Raw genomic sequence first — 16,262 nt, forward strand, 5'->3', positions numbered from 1 at the left:
AAATTGCTCTTGAAGACCAGATCAAAACAACATTCACTTGTCCTTGGGGAACTTTTTGTTGGAATGTCATGCCCTTTGGATTGAAGAATGTTGGAGCTACTTATCAATGTGCAATGACCAATATCTTTCATGACATGATGCATATATATCTGGAAGATTATGTAGATGACTTGCTTGGAAAATCTTACACCAAAGAGGGACATTTAGAAATCATGGATAAAATCTTTACAAGGTTGGAAAAATATAAAGTCGGATTGAATCCAAAGAAATGTGTCTTTGGGGTAACCTCTGGGAAACTCCTTGGATACATTGTATCATCTAAGGGAATTGAAGTTGATCCTGAAAAAGTAAAATCCATACTTGAGATGCCACCACCGAGGAATATCCATCAGTTGAGATCTTTACAAGGGAAACTCCAATCTATCTGCCGCTTTATAGCACAACTAGTAGATAACTGTCAACCATTTCAGCACCTGCTACATAAAACTGTTTCATTCAACTAGGATGACAAATGTGAACAAGCTTTTCAACAGATCAAAGAATACCTAATGTCACCACCAATGTTAGTACCTCCAATAGATGACAAGCCTCTACTACTGTATATATCTACAACTGCTACAACACTGGGGGCACTGTTGACTCAACATGACTCTGAAGGAAAAGAATGTGCAATATATTACATCAGTCGTACCCTAGTGGGATATGAGATTAAGTACAATACTATGGAGAGAGTGTGTCTTGCTATAGTTTTTGCCTCATAGAAACTATGACATTACATGCTTACACACCAAACAAAGCTCATTGCAAAAATTGATCCACTTAAATATCTTCTGAGTAAAGAAAATCTTATAGGACAACTGGCTAAATGGGTCATGATTCTTAGCGAGTTTGACATTGAGTATGTAGAAAGAAAATCAATCAAAGGACAAGCTATAGCTGATCAACTCACTGATGCTCTTGTCATAGATGATCATCCACTTGTTACACAGTTACCTAATGAATCAATCTTTAACATGGAATCTTCAAACCTTTGGACTTTATATTTTTATGGTTCCTTCACACATGGTGGCTCTGGCATTGGAATTCTCTTTGTCGCACCACAAGGGGATTGCATACCAAAGGCTTATAAAATACAATTTCCTTGTACCAACAATATTACAGAATATGAAGCATTACTTTCTGGGCTTCGTATGGCTGTACAATGGAAAATCTTAGATTTACGTGTTCTTGGTGATTCCCAATTAGTGATCAGACAGGTTAATGATGATTATAAGACAAAGGATGAAAATCTTATGCCATACAAGAGAATGGTGGATGATTTCAAGGCTTACTTTACCACAATCACATTTGAGAAATTTCCTCGGGACAACAACAGAGCAGCTGATGCAATGGCTACAATTGCCTCCCTTGTAATAATACCAAGTAATGCTGAACACTGTAAGTTTTTGGTTGAACTGCTCTTGGAGCCTGCCTACAATGTACCACAAACTGAAATGATATGCCTCATTATTGGTCCTAATTCCCAGTGGTATGGAGATATTTATGCCTACTTACATGATAATACCTTACCTCTTGATCTATCCAACAAAGATCGAAAAACTTTTATTCATCGAGCCGCCCGTTATGCCATTTTAGCTGACACCCTATATCGTCAGGGTCTTGATGGTACCTTACTTAGATGTCTTGAGTGTGACGAAGCCAACACTACCTTGCGAGAGGTGCACGAAGGTATATGTGGGGCGCATTCGAGTGGTCCTACCCTGGCTAAGAAACTCTTGCTTAATGGTTATTACTGGCCTACTATGGAGAAGGATGCTTATCAGTTTGTTAAAAAGTGCAAGCAATGCCAAATACATGGAGACTTGATACATGCACCAGCACAAGAATTGCAACCGCTTGTTACATCTTGGCCTTTTTGTCAGTGGGGACTCGACCTCATGGGCAAAATCCATCCACCCTCATCCAATGGGGCACAAATTTATCAGCATTGCTACTAAATATTTCACAAAATGGATTGAAGTCATTCCCCTTACCCATATCACTGGAAAACAAATTGCCACCTTTATTTTGAATTACATCATATGTCGGTATGGTGTCCCCCTTTCCATCATTACTAATAATGGTCGTCCCTTCAAGAACCAAGATGTCCGTGATCTTTGTGATAAATTTCATATCCAGCACCATTTCTCCACACCGTACTATCCTCAAGGTAATGGCCAGGCTGAGGCCTCTAACAAAAACATCCCTAGAATCCTCAAAAAGATGGTCAATGAAGTTGTTCATGATTGGCATATCTAATTGAACCCTACCTTGTGGGCCTACCGCATGAGTGTCCGCACTCCCACAAGTGCCACTCCATACTCCCTTGTTTATGGTTCTGAAGCTATATTGCCCATTGAGGTCGAGATACCTTCCCTACGGGTTTCTTTGCATAACTTGATCAGTGATGAAGACTACAGAGTCTCCCACTTGCATGACTTAGAATTTTTGGATGAAAGAAGACAAACTGCTTTTGATCACCTCAAAGCATATCAACAATGCATGTGTAGAAGTTACAACCATAGAGTTAGATCTCACACATTTGAGGTTGGTGATCTTGTCCTTAAAGAAAATCCAAAGAACCAACAAGATAGAGAGAAAAGAGGCAAGTTTGAACCTAATTGGCTTGGTCCATATATTATCACTGATGTGTATGGATTAGGAGCATATCAACTAGCAACTCCCGAGGGTGAACCGCTTGAAGATCCAATCAATAGAATTCACCTTCGTAGATTCTATGCTTGAGTATTTCAGAAAATTTTTCTTTAAAAGATCCTAAAAAAATACAAAAAAAATGAGAAAAAGATCCTGAAAAATAAAATAAATAAATAAATAAAATTAAAAAAAAAAAAAAAAAGTTCGTCCATTGGTGAAAACTTGGCAAACAGGTGCCTTGGGAAAGTACCATGGTGAAAACCGGGTAACTGGCGCCATGTGTAAAGATTTGGCTCCTCTTTCTTTAAGTACTCTACTTGATCAATGCCTTATCCATATCTGCTCTCCCATTCCATGGTAGTCTTCCCCCCCACCATAGCTTGTGGATTGTTTGCATACCCCACGCAATACTTCTCATGCATACTACGCTAGTCTTATCCCTCATTGGGGCATATTCTTAAACTTAGGAATGGGTTGGGATAGTCGATGTCTCATGGTCGGAGGAACTATCTTCTAAAATGTCTTGAAAAAATATTAAAAATCATAAAATGTCCTTAAAAAAATCTTAAAAATCATAAAATGTCCTGAAAAAATCTTAAAAATCATAAAATGTCCTGAAAAAATCTTAAAAATCATAAAATGTCCTGAAAAAAACCTTAAAAATCATAAAATGTCCTGAAAAAACCTTAAAAATCATAAAATGTCCTGAAAAAATCTTAAAAATCATAAAAAGTCCTGAACAAAATCTTCAAAATCATAAAAAGTCCTGAACAAATCTTAAAAATCATAAAATGTCTTGAAAAATTCTTAAAAATTATCGAATCTCCTACAAAAACCCTAAAAACTAAAACATTCATAAAACCCTAAAAATCATAAAACTCCTAAAAACATGCAATAAACATTGCAATGACACAAACACTTCGGACAAGCATGCAACTTTGGAACTTCAACGGACTCATGACAGGACGACACTTAAATTGAGCAAACCGAACAACATCTGATCAACTTATACACCTGCACCCATCAACTATAAACAAAAAAATCATTCAACATGAAACATATTGTTTGCTTATTTTCTCTTTATTGTTTTTTATTTTCCTTTTTGGTGACATGTCTTTTAGCTTTTCCAGGATGTCTCTGACTAGAGATTTTATCTCTAGGATGTCTTTGACTAGAAAGGCAAGGATGGGGCATGTTCACTTGTTTGTTGCTTGCGAGATGTTCCTTAGGAATATGATGACACGTCTTAGGACATGATCACTTAAGATCATTGAGGACATATTGGTCTGATATGTTTTCTTTCATGCAATTGGTGTGACTGATTCATTTGGATCTAATTGATATCCAAATATATTTTGCCTTTTGCTATAATAAGCTCAATGATGATACAAGCACTTAAAAAGCACAAGAATTCTCATCACTTTTCATATCCTCTTTCTCATCATTCTTCATAATCATCACTTTTCTCTTCTCATCCTCCTTTTCATCTATATTTTTCATCATCTTCTTCATTCTTCTTATTGCAGTGAGATCGATCAAACACTTTATCCAACTGATGCATGTCTTTGAATCTTTAATCTCTTTTTCAACCAACTTGCTTTGTGCCATCTCAATGCCACTAGAGTCAATCAATCAATCAATCATTGGATCACCTTATCTTGTGCTAGCATCAATCCCTATCAGCTTAATCAGCTTATCAACCTGGCTATGCTGTTCATTTCTATCAATTGTTCAGTTACGCATCGTCAACTGTACATTTCCATCAAATGTACATCTCAATGTCATTACTTGTGCAATATCAATCATCCAATCTTCTCTCCCATGATCTATCTCTGATCAATCCCCATCATTCTGTTCGATCAATCTCTTGAGGGGGCATAACCAATCAATCATCATCCTTACCAAGACACCTTTGGGGTAGATATCAGTTGATCATTTTCTTTGAAACAACGCGACATGCTGCATTGTCTCAAAGAGGGGCAAAATGTAGACACATAAAAATTTCCATTAATTTGTCCTCATTTAATTTCACATTTCTCCGAACATCGAGCGAGTCCTTATTATTAGACTATTATTTCTCCATAATTCATTATTCATAATTTCCCTCTTTTATTATATTATTATTATTAATATCTCATCATTTATCCATTCAATTTATTAAATAAAACATTTATCATATTCATTTATACACCTACATGCATTCACCTTATATACATTTATTTATTTATTTAATAAAACCCTTAAATATCCCCTCCTACCACTTACCATTTCCCACTTACCATTTCCCATTTACCACTCATCTTCCCTATACCACTCATTTTGCATTATCCCATATTCATCCCACAACATGAACTCGCCCAGAGAAAATCTATTTAAACAAAGCCCCCTCTCTTATTTGAGCATCTCATCTTTATGCGTCAAACTTATGTCAGTTTGTATTCTTCAACATCTTGGCACTTCATTTTCTTTAGCTTCTTTTGCATCAATCATCTTGAATCTCCAAAAAACCATAGCTTCTTGTGTGTGCTTCTAAGAGCAATATTATCTACATAAGATCTTGGTTTAAGAAGTGCAATGGAGTGGATTATATAACATGCATGTGTCTGTTTTAGCTTAGATATTTTCATTTGCATGTGTGTGTTTTGCAGGAAAAACTTCATTGTTGGATGCTAGAAGGTTGAATCTTGTATTCAATCCATTTCCTCCATCTACAGTGGGCATTGATAGTAAAGTTGGAAGACCAACTGAGAGGGTGTTGAGACATAAAGTTATGGCAAGGGATATTGAAAGGGGTAGATAGCTGACCCTTGATGGAATCAACATGAATAAGAAATGAAGCTCCTCTCCTAGAACATAAGGAGACTCAACAACCCCCAAAAGGAATTTTCTATAAAACAATATATCTTGGAAATGAAACTAGATATTTTTCTACTTCGGGAGGTCAAAATGTCCTACCAAACTTTTGCAACCACTGTTGGTAAACTTTGGTCAAGGGCTGCCTTTTTGTATGTTGAGGCATTGTGAGTGTTTGGTGGAATTTCTACCCTTTGGGACCCCTGCAAAGTCCAATGAAAGGTCTATGTAAGCTCTCAAAACATCCTGGTAGTTACTTTTCAATATAGTGATCTCTATTGGCACCTGTTCAATATATATGCCCCCAACTCCAAAGTGGGAAGGCATCTGGTGTGGGAGGAAATTTTTGAGCTCATCCTTGAGGACCAGAATTCTCATTACATGTTGGCAGGTGATTTCAACACCCCTCTCTATCCATCTGAGAAATGTGGGGGTCTTATGGATTTTTCTGATAGCATGGGAGTTCTTGCTAATCTTATAAATGCTACTAGCCTCTTTGATCTCAATCTTCAAGGTGTCCCCTTCACTTGGTCATATAATAGGAAAGGGAACCACCTAATTCAAGTCACATTGGATAGATTTCTTGTCTTTTCCAAATGGGATATTGGTCACAAATCCTATCTAAGGACCCTCCCAAGGAATGCTTTTGATCATAGCCCTCTCCTCCTCCATTGGACTGATAGACCCCCCTTGGGTCCCCCCTTGATATGAGATCATGTGGGCCTCCCACCCAAATTTCAAAGATCTGGTCATGGGTTGGTGGGCCACCCCAGTCTAAGGGACTGCGATGTTCAGAATTGCTGAGAAACTGAACCTCATCCGAAGAGAAGAGAAAGGATGGAATAAGGTGACCTTTGGTGACATCTTTAAAAAGAAGAAGGAACTGTTCTCCAGACTTGAATAATTCCAAAGAAGCATGGTCTCAGGTGACCCCCCTCACTCTCTTCTTGTTGAAGAGGAAGAATGCCGAAAGAATTGGAAGGAAATCCTTTCTAAGGAGGAAATCTATTGGAAGAAAAGATCTAGTATTCAGTGGCTGAAGGAGGGTGACAAAAACTCATCTTTCTTTCACCACTCAACTAGCATTCACAAAAGGATAAACTTTATCAAATTCCTAAAAGATGACTCTGGTCAGGAGATCATTGGTGAGTCCCAAATTGGTCAAATTTCCACTGAAAACTTCATCCATATGTATACTAAGTCTAGAAGAGGTAATGAGTCCCTCCAGGATAGGCTCTTGAGTAAGCTCCCTAATGCCATTGGGGAGGAGAATAATTATCAGCTCCTTGCTCTCATTTCCTTGGAGGAGGTCTATTTGGTTGTCTTTGTGATGGGTGCTTTCAAGACCCTAGGCCTGGATAGCTTCCCCCCAACTTTCTTCTAGGATTACTAGGATATTGTTAGTTATGATGTCATTAAAGAGGTGAAGGATTTCTTCAGGATTGGTAAATTACTGAAAAAAGTGAACAAGACCTACATTGTTCTTGTCCCCAAGTCTCCTAACCCCAATTGCATGAAGTATTTTCGACCCATAATCCTCTACAATTCTATTTACAAGATAATATCCAAGGTCTTGGTGAATAGAATTAAGCCACTTCTAGCTAAGTTTATCAATCCCTCCCAAAAAGGCTTTGTCTCTGGTCATCAAATCCTGCATGCGACCATTGCTACTCATGAAATTATCCATTCTAGGGATAGAAGCAAAATTCCAGGTATGGCTTTTAAACTCGACATATCAAAAGCTTATGATAAAGTCAACTGGTGCTTCCTATTTAAAACTCTCTCAAAACTGGGCTTCAATTAGAAAGTTGTTGATATGATACGAGAATGTGTTTCTATGGTTCGGTTCCCTATCTTGATCAATGGGACTCCTAGGGGCCACTTTAAAGCTGGAAAAGGTATTCAATAGGTAGATCCTCTGTCCCCTTATCTTTTTATTATAATTGTAGAAGGCTTGGGTAGGAATGTGGTGGATTTGATGGTCAATGGAAGACTACAGGGGTTCAAAGAGGCTTCTACTATTCCACGCTTGGTGATCCAACAATTTGTGGATGATACATTTCTTTTTGTTATATCCTACGTGATTGAGGTTAAACATTGGAAGAATTTGCTTTCTGACTATGCCTCTTCTTTAGGGCAATGTATCAACTATGATAAAAGTAATATCTTCTTCTTCAACACCCCCTTGGACCTTCAGACTAAAATCCTTTATATCCTTGGGTGTAAGTCTGCTACTCTTCCTAGGACTTACCTGAGTCTCCCCCTCACTATTAAAGAGGTTACCCATGCATTCTAGAATACTATCCTTGAAAGAATATAGAAGAAACTTGTTGGTTAGAAGGGCAAATTACTTAGTAGTGTGGGGAAGCTCCAACACCTTGCTGCTTCCCTCCAGGGAATCCCTGTGTACTTCATTTCCCTATTCAAAATCTCTAGTGCTATGGGGGACAAGGTTGAGAGGATCCAAATAACTTTTCTCTAGATGGGCACGGAGGAAAATAAACACCTCTCTTTGGTCAACTGGGATATTGTTTTCTTATCCAAGACCATGTGGGGTCTTGGTATTAGAAAGATAAAAGCCTTGAACAAGACATTAATTGCTAAAGTGGGTTCGACCCTAACTAAAGGTGAGGTGGACTGGTGTAACATTATCAGGGCTATGTATTTGGAAAGGGAACAGTTCTTCTTTAATTTGAGTTCTGGCCTACCTCATGGGTCAAAATTATGGAACAATATCCTGAAACTTAGACCTATTATCAGAGAAGGACTGAAGTGGAAAATTGGAAATGGTAGGATGATTAGGTTCTAGGTGGACTCTTGGCTAGATGACAAACCTCTAGCTGAATCTCGATTTTGCCAAATAATGAACTCCCTAAAGGATCACTTTGGTGATTATATTGTTGTATACATTGCGTCGGGAAGAGAAAGGTGGAAGAACATCTCCCTAATCTTTACTAATTGACCTAACCTGTTGTCCACTACCCTTGATCTTTAGGATATTATGCTTGCATATAGGGTACCTTTATCTCCCCAGGAGGACAAATTCATCTGGAAAGGGACCCAGTCGAGGGAGTTCTCAGTCAAGTCTACTTACGGAAAACTCTTGAGACCCATTTGTGATATTGAATGTTAGAAGAATGGTGCAGGAGAACCCCTTCAAGATGATAAATCCGACTTAGAGGAGGAAGGATAAGGCTTAAAACATGTCATTAGGATATTTTATATGTATTTCAATCATGCATTGTGTTTTTGTAATAAAAGACCCCATCTTGTGAGCCAAACTCCTATTTTGGCATCTCAATAAGCCAATTGGGACTTTTGGACAATAGGGGATAAAATGAATGTAGGACATAGTTATCCTAGTAGTTTTAGTTCTTATAGGATGTTTTAGGAGGGATTATTCTTGAACCAATGCATTAGGAGGTGAAAGATGACATTTTGACAACTTTTGCAAAAGTTGTCAAAAGTTGTCATTAGCAACTTTTATGCACTTTTTGCATTTTTGGTTTTTTGAACTCCTCCAATGGCTCTAACCTCTTGTCTTCAATTGAGATAATTTGTGGAGTGGTTTATACACCTTATGGATCCAATTCCCAAGGAGAGACTCTACGGAGGAAAGATTTGATGACTGCAAGCTAATGAAATTCTGAGTTTTTCCTACAATTCTGAAGTTTTTGGTACAGAGTATGGCATTGTATGGATTGGGATCAATTACCAATAATGTAAATTGGTTATATTAGATATTTACCTATGATTTGATTTTTGTTTGAGGTTCAGGTCATGTGTTTTGCTCGTGTTATTCCAATTTTACTGTAGGTGCCCGGAAAACCAGGCTTTACCTAGGGTTTTAGTCCTCCATGGCCATAACTTGCAATTTATCAATCTGAGACTCATGGGATTGGGTGAAATGAAATTATGGATAGTGTATTATAAGATTCCAAAAGCATTTTGTAGGAGGAGCAAGGGAGGTGTGTGTTTGAATTGACCCTAGGTAGACATCGCTATGTGGCTACCTAGTCCTTAAACAACAAAGTTACCCTTGAATGCAAATGGCGATGATTTCAGGCATGAAACCCTAGAATCCATGATGGTTTATAGTTCCCCACATGCTCACAGGGTTGTGATTGTATGGTTTGTTCATTTGGACATAGATGCTTCACAAATGGAGGCCTAATTATCCCTTTAGGATAGTCAATATTCTATCGGTTCGGACCTTTGTTTGTCAGACCTTGACCCTTCCTTTTGGGGAATTGTGTAAGGCTCAAATGGGTATTTGAATCCATTATTTTTTTTCTATGGTATTTGGAAAGGTTTGTACTTAAGGTACCTTTACCCACTTCAAAGGGCTACTAGAAAATAGGCCTAATTGTGAAGGTGCTATAGGGAATGGGGTTGAACCTGTACAACCAATGTTTGATCTAGTCTAGGTGAGTCATGTTTGACCCAAAACAAGTGTGCTAATGATCCATAACCCTTGGAGGTCTCAAAGTGTATGTTGGAGCAATTTATCCAAGTTGAGTAGGTATGAGTCTTGGAGATTGTGAGATATTGAAATAATGTTGTAGAGCCTTGCCTTGATAGGATCCTATTGTTTTTTTGAGGGGTTAGTGTCATACACCTTGGAGTGTTTGGCAGGATACAAGGCAGTCTCTACATCAAGTGGTATCAAAGCTAGTAATGACTTTGGTAAGGATATAGAGAATTGAGAAAGGGCAGAGGGACAAGAAGAAGAAGTTCCTAGAGGATCGATCACCAACATGGAATTGGCAAGGATTGTGAGAGAGTAGGCCACTACTTGCAAGGCAATGCAAAGGGAGATGGAGAGGTTGAGAGGCATAGTAGATGAGAAGGAAGATGGAGGCACTGGTAGTGGTGAAGAAGGGGATGAAGATGAAATCCCTATGCTGGAGGAAGAGGTGATTCCTCCTGACCAGAGGGACTTCCTTAATGCCCTCAAATCCATGGAGAGAAGAACCATGGAGCAGAAGATTGATTTGCCAACCTTCATTGGGAAGATGGAACCAAATGTTGTGGTAGATTGGATATACTCCCTATCTAGTTTCTTTGAATGTGAAGACATTCTAGGAAACTGATGAATATTAAGAGGGGGGGTGAATTAGTATGCCAAAAATCTTTGTACTTAAACACTTTGCTAGACTGATAGTAAACCAGTAAAATAGTTTAGCAGACAAATCGGTTAGCACACATGCAAACCAAATAGCAAATAATGCATTCACCCATAGAAGCACAAACACCATAACACAAGAGATTTTGACGTGGAAACCCAAATGGGACAAACCACGGTGAGATGGAACTCACAAGTAACTATCTACAAAATAGGAACCATAACGGTTAAGGTCAGACTAGTTAAGGTCATACAATGTTCTTTACCAGAACAGATCCTGTTAGGAATCTCAATCTTTGTTTGGAGATAAGTCCGATTAAAGACTACCTTGCTACAGGATTTTAGATCCACAGATGTGAACCACCATGTTAGAGGATTTACAAAAGGCTTTTGGGCCTACCTGGTAGGGCTTCAGACTTGTCGAAGATGTGAGTAATCAACAAGTGAGTGATCTAGCAAATAGCACATATTGCTTGGTTAGATCCTTGATAGCTCATTCCTAGTACATTCCAGCATTACTTCAGTCTTCTACACATTCACACTCTCTCTAACTCATCAACCACCTTAAACCGTAGCAACAACATAAAACCCTAGACATGATGTCCTTTTAAAGGAATCTGATTTCATGTCGGTCCAATAGGATTACATTTCAATTTCCTAGGTTCAATGCATCTAGACGTATTCTGTAACACGACACAAAAAGCATCATTGAAGTGTCAGCACTGTCAAAAAATTGATGGATGGTAACTCATCACAAAATACTGGCTAGTAACTCATCACAGAGTATTACCAGTTCATACAAAATACCGATTGTCGGTTTGACAAAAATGAAGACTGGGAAATATGTGTTCTTCCGCTTTGATCCTTCGTACCGCTTGAGATCCTCAAACTGCTTGAGGTCAACATACCACTTCAGATTGGTAAACACTTTTTGCAAAACACCAATAGTCTAAGGACTATAATGCATCATACTAGTTGGAACAAATACCGGTTGAGCTTTAATTTATTCATACAAAAGTGATCTCAATACAAGTGTGTGTCCATCAATGACAATCACAACATAATCATAAAAAATGCCAATAGACACCAGAAGGTGAAGATTGCTAAGTCCAAGCTGAAGGGATCCACCTTGACTTGGTGGAACTTTCTCCAAGAGGAAAGAGAGAAGGACAACAAACCCAAGGTTGTTTCTTGTAAGAGGATGGTTGCCTTAATAAAGGAGGCCTATGTACCCAAAGATTATGAAATTCAACTCCATAAGAGGAGACAAAATCTCAAGCAAAAGGAGATGGATGTGAACTCTTACACTAAGGAGTTCCAAAGGCTATGTATGAAGTCTAAGACAAAGGAGGAAGAGAGTGAGAAAGTTACCCGGTACCTAAATGGATTAAGGTACAACATTCAAGAGGAACTAAACCTCCTTGGCCTAGATACTGTTGGTGAATGCCATCAACTTTCCATCAAGGTGGAAGAGAATATCAAAAGGAGACAAGATCAGAACAATAAAGGAATAGGAAGATAGCAGAGGGGTGGAAGAAATTTTTTCAGAGGTAAGGGAAATGGTTTTGGAAACCAAGGTGAAGCCAGTCAAGAAGGCACTAAAGGAGATAGTAGTTCTAATAACAATGGAGGATACAATCAGAGAGGTAACTTTAGAGGAAGAAGAGCACCATTTAGAGGGAGATCTAAAGGTAGAGTTCCAATAAGATGTTATAACTACAACCAAGAAGGACACATGACCAATAGATGCCCTGATAAACCTACTAGTTCCATGGGGGAGAGGAGAAGTAACTTGGTTTTAGAAGTTGGTTGCCAAAGTGTGGCAAGTGCAAATACATACCAAAGTGTCAATATCCCTAATAGTTATGGCTACCCTGAAAGAGGTGAATCTTTGATTATCAGAAGAGAATTAACTATCATGAAGATGACTTACAAAGAACCCCCACATAGAAAGTCTCTATTTAAGACCACTTGCAAATCGTGTGGAAAGGCATGCAAGGTTCTAATAGATTTTGGTTCAACTGAAAACTTTGTGTCTCTAGAAATGGTGGAGAAACTAAAGTTGAGGAGACAACCTCTCCCTTGCCCCTACAAGGTCTCATGGCTCACCCAAGGACAACAAGTTGTTGTGGAAGAGAAGGCTTGGGTAGAATTCCAGATTGGAACTTATAAGGATAGATTGTTGTTTAACATTGCAAAGATGGATGCTTGCCATCTCCTATTTGGGATACCATGGAAATTTGATTTGAAGGCACAACATGATGGTGCTAGGAACACATATTCCATCACCAAAGATGGTAAGGTGATTGAGTTGTTACCTTTGATGGAGAATGAGGAGGAAACCAAACCAAAGGAGGCCAAGGTGTTGGTGTTAGGAGGGAAGCAATTCATGAAGAACATGGAATATGAAGGCATCATTTGTTATGCCCTTATTCCTAGTCCAATAGTAATAAGGGTGGAGAGGTCTGAAGACAAGAAAGAAGATAGATTGAGGTTGGTTGACCCTATAGTACAACAACTACTAAACAAATACAAGGGTGTCACCTCTGATGGCATGCCAAGGTCACTACCTTCGATGAGGGATATAAACCATTGCATAGATATTATACCTAGATCCACCTTGCCTAATAAAGAAGTATACAATGTCACACTAAATTAGAATGTTGAGATGGCAAAACAGGTTGAAGAATTGTTGAAGTCCAGACTGATTGGAAAAAGTTTGAGCCCATGTGCAGTCCCTGTAGTCTTAGCACCCAAAAAGGAAGGCACTTGGAGGCTTTGTACCGACTCAAGGGCTATCAATAAAATTACTATCAGGTATAGATTCCCAATGCCTAGGATTGAAGATTTATTAGATTATTTGGGGGGTGCTAGATATATTACAAAAGTTGACTTGAAGAGTGGATATCATCAGATTAGGATTAGGTCGAGAGATGAGTGGAAGACCGCATTTAAAACAAATGAGGGGTTGTATGAGTGGAAGGTCATGCCCTTTGGATTATCCAATGTACCTAGTACCTTTATGAGGTTGATGAATTAAGTCTTGAGGGATTTCTTAGGAAAATTTGTCATAGTCTACTTAGATGATATTCTAGTTTTCAGTCAAACTAAAGAAGAACACCTATAATATGTAGACCTGGTCTTTAGAATATTGTATGAAGAGAAATTAATGATTAATTTGGAAAAGTTTTTCTTTATGCAGGAAGAGATCATTTACTTGGGATTTGTAATCTCATATGGTGAGTTGAAAATGGACCAAGAAAAGGTGAGTGCCATATTGTCTTGGCCTACAACTAGAACAATGAATGATGTTAGAAGCTTTCATGGCTTAGCCAAATTCTATAGGAATTTTATAAGAGGCTTTAGCCATATTTGTGCTCCTATTGTTGATACCATAATGGGAGGACAAAAGTATAGGTTCAGTTGGATAGAAGAGGCAGATAACTCCTTTGAAATATTGAAGAGAAAAGTTGTAGAGCAGTTGGTCCTTTCCCTACCTGATTTCAACAAGTTCTTCCAAGTGGAGTGTGATGCCAGCCACATGGATATTGGGGCAGTGCTTAGTCAAGAGGGAAGGCCTATTTTCTTCTTCAGTGAGAAGTTAAATGAGGCAAAGAGAAGGTATTCATCCTATGACCTAGACATGTATGCTCTAGTACAATCCTTGAAGAAGTGGAGACACTACTTGGTGCCAAAAGAATTCATAGTCTTCATAGACAATCAGGCCCTTAGCTTTATAAATAGTCAAGAAAAGTTGAATCATAGGCATATAAAGTGGGTAGAGACCCTACAAGCCTTCACTTTCATTCTTAAGCACAAGAAAGAGGTCAAGAATAAGGTGACAGATGCTTTGAGCTAAAGAGTCCTAACAACAAATCAGATCCAATTGGAGAGTGTTGGAATAGACTCCTTCAAAGCCATGTATGAGGATGTTGGAGACTTTGGAGAGATATATAAGGTGTGTGCTTCATTTGATGAGTGGTTTCATGTTGATTTCTCTGAGTTTTTGATTCAAAATGGATTGTAGGTCAAGGGTACATAGCTATGCATACCCAAATGCTCTATGAGACTGAATATAATTAAGGAGAAACATCATGGAGCAATGGCAGGCCACTTTAGCCTTGACAAGACACTAGATTTGGTGAAGAGACACTAATTTTGGCCCAAACTATAGACAGATGTCAGGAGATTTGTGGAGACTTGTGTGATATGCCAAAAGGAAAAGGGAAAGTCCACAAATGCAGGCCTATACCAACCTTTACCCATCCCTTCGAGACCATGGGAAAGTATAAGTATGGATTTTGTTTTAGGATTGCCTAGGACAAGGAAAGGATATGATAGTATTTTTGTAGTGGTGGATAGGTTTAGTAAAAAGGCACATTTCTTGCCATGCAAAACCACTTGTGATGCTTCTTATGTTGCAAACTTGTTCTTGAAGGAGATTGTCTAGATACATGGTTTACCTTTGACTATAGTCTTTGATAGGGCCTTTGGAAGAACCTTGGTACAAATCTAGCCTTCTCCTTAGCCTACCATCCCCAAACAGATGGCCAAACTGAAGTTGTAAACAGGTCATTAGGAAATCTGCTAAGGTGTTTGACTAGACAACATGGAGAGAGATGGGATACCATATTGTCTTAGGAAGAATTATCCTATAATGATATAGTGAATAGGAGTACTAGTAAGTCACCCTTCCAGATTGTATATGGCATCCACCCAAGGGGTGTGATGGAGTTGAGAGAACTACCTCAAGGAGAAGTCATTAGTGCAGATGGGGAAGCCTTTGCTACCGCCACAAAGGAAATCCATGAAAAAGTTAAAACTCACCTTCAACAATCTATAGAAAGATATAAATCCCATGCTAATAAAAAGAAGAGGAATGTTCATTTTGATGTGGGAGACTTAGTGTGGGTTCACTTGAAGAAGGAAAGACTTCCAAAATGCAAATATACAAAGTTGATGCAAAGAAAGATTGGACCCTATCAAATCTTGAAAAAATGTGGCCAAAATGCTTATGAACTTCAACTCCCACCTGATCTTGGTTTGTCACCTATCTTTAATGTATGTGACTTAACTCTTTATAAATGTAGTGTTGATGTAGGAGAAGACACAATTCAGGTTATTGCAGATGATGACATTCCCAAACATGAACCACCAAAGTTGCATAAGGTTTTAGACACCAAGGTTGCAAAGAGAACAAGGAACAAAATTTACATGGAGTATTTGGTGGCTTGGAAAGGGCAACCTGATTCTAAATCAGTCTAGATGACAAAACAACAGATCAAAGACCATGGTGCAGACCTGCAGGCTCTCATCTCAAGTGGACTTGAGATTTCTTCTTCCGGGGAGTATGGTGTAGGAGCACCCCTTCAAGATGATAAATAAGACTCGAAGGAGGAATGATAAGGCATAAAACATGTCTTTAGTATATTTTATATGTGTTTCAATCATGCATTGTGTGTTTGTAATAAAAGACCCCATCTTGTGAGCCAAACTCCTATTTTGGCATCTCAATAAGCCAATTAGGACTTTTGGACAATAGGGGATCAAATGTGTGTAGGAAATAGTTATCCTAGTAGTTTTAGTGCTT

This window comes from Cryptomeria japonica, chromosome 9 (assembly GCF_030272615.1).
Source record: "Cryptomeria japonica chromosome 9, Sugi_1.0, whole genome shotgun sequence".
Taxonomy (NCBI): domain Eukaryota; kingdom Viridiplantae; phylum Streptophyta; class Pinopsida; order Cupressales; family Cupressaceae; genus Cryptomeria; species Cryptomeria japonica.